This window comes from Penaeus japonicus, unplaced genomic scaffold (assembly GCF_977035675.1).
Source record: "Penaeus japonicus unplaced genomic scaffold, GWHDUDI00000001_assembly GWHDUDI00000010, whole genome shotgun sequence".
Taxonomy (NCBI): Eukaryota; Metazoa; Arthropoda; class Malacostraca; order Decapoda; family Penaeidae; genus Penaeus; species Penaeus japonicus.
In genome coordinates, this window is record NW_028234412.1 from 40367936 (window position 1) to 40370088 (window position 2153).

Consider the following 2153-nt stretch of genomic DNA (forward strand, 5'->3'; position numbering starts at 1 on the left):
TGTAAGATTATAAAAGTTATGATGATAATGGTGGTGGTGAGGAGTTATCATAATGATAATGGTTATGACAACATAGTGATGATGATAATGATAATGACAATAAGGATGATAACATTAATAACATTTTTTTTTATGATCAACATTATCATTATTGATATCATCATTATTACGATGGTGGTGATTATCATTATCGTTATTATTATTGTTATTGTTTGTATTATCATTATCCTCATTAATATCAATATCATCATTACTGTTATCATCATAATCGTTATCCGTATCAAAATTATCATTTGTAATATTATAATTGTTAGGGTAATCATTGTTGTTGTTTTTAATCATTACCATCCTTATTATTATTATTATCATAATTACCAATGCATATATTTTTTATCATTTAATAATAATTTCTTATTATCACCATTGCTCTTGCCATTACTAGCAACAAGGCAATTATCATTATAATTTATGTTGGTGCTAAGATTATCATAATTATCATCATAAACTTTAAAAGTATTAGGCCATTTTTCTTTCAACATTGCTAAGACTTCAGTACGACAAAATTGATCAAATGAAAAAAAAAACAAAAAAACGATAATAATGATAATAAAAAAGGCCGTTTCACATTATTTATCAAGCTTATCAAATGTTTGGAAATGTAAACAGAGTTGCCACTTGTTCAATTGTTGGTTTTATTTCCGTCGTTGCTAATGAAAGCTTTTATGAATAAGAACCATAGACGAATATGGTGATTTGAGGTGAAGAGAAAACAGGAATAAAAGGAAAATAGGAGATTCAGAAAAAAAAAAAACATGTATGAATGAAATAGAATAGATTCCCATGTTGCACATTGCAAGGCTGATGTTTCAATGTTTCGTTTAGTAATTTTGAAGAAGTGGTATCAACATGTGAAGAAGTCTTTAGAGAAATATTAACTTCACCTGAATTGAAATTTCCGTCATTGCCCCCCCCCCCCCCCTTCTCTCTCTCTCTGTCTCTCTGTCTCTCTCTCTCTCTCTCTCTGTCTCTCTCTCTTTCTCTCTCTCTCTCTCTTTCTCTCTCTCTTTCTCTCTCTCTCTCTTTCTTTCTCTCTCTCTCTCTCTCTCTCTCTCTCTTATATTAATGATACTAATAATTAAAATAACAATGATGATAATCACAATAACAAAAGCAACGATAATGATAAAAAAAATGATAGCAATGGTAATAATCATATTAAAAGTACAACTGCTCCTACTATTACTATTGCTAATGATAATGGTTATAATACAAGCAATGACAACAATAATGATAACTGATAATTATGCTAATAACACTAATCACGAGAATAATGAGATACCGAGTAATAATGATGACGGTAATAACCATCATAATAGAAATGATAATAGTGATAATGATAATGACGGTAATAAAGAGAATGTTAGTAACAACGAAAATGGTGATAATAAGAACAATGTGACAACAGCAATAATAGGAATGATAATAATAATAATGATGAAAGAAAAGCAATCATGATGACAACAATGATACAAACAAAAAACAACAACAACACGGCAACAACACACAAACAAAAAGCAAAAAAAGCAAAAAAAAAAAAAAAACGTAAAAAAAACAAACATTATAATAACCTAAAATCAAACTTAACCATCAACCCGATTGCCTCGCTGATCAATTCCCCATTCAAGCCCTTTGATTCTCCGTGGCTTTTATTAGCCGCCGAAGGATCTCTCCAGATGCCACGAAATATCACCGATTAACCGGAGTTCCTCGGTTGGTAAAGGGAGGCGACAAAAGGGGAGGGGGTTATATAAGCGTGTTGTATTGCACCTGGGGGGTGGGAAGGAGGAGGAGAGGTGTGGGGGAGGGGGGGGGGGAGAGGGGGGTGGTTTGAGGGGGGGATGGGTTGGGGGGATGTGTGGGGGGTGGAGGGTGGGTTGGAGGTGGTTGGTGGGGGTGGGTGGTGGGGGGGTGAGGGGGGGAAGTGGGGAAGGGTGGGGGTGGAGGGGGGGGGGTTGAGGGGTGGTGGTATGAGGGGGGGGGGAGTGAGGGGGTAGGAGGGGGGAGAAGGGGTTGAGGTAGGGAAGGGTGGTGGTATGGGGGGGGGGGGTTGAGGAGGAGGTGGTAGGAGCTTGAGGAAGATAGGGGTGGGGGTT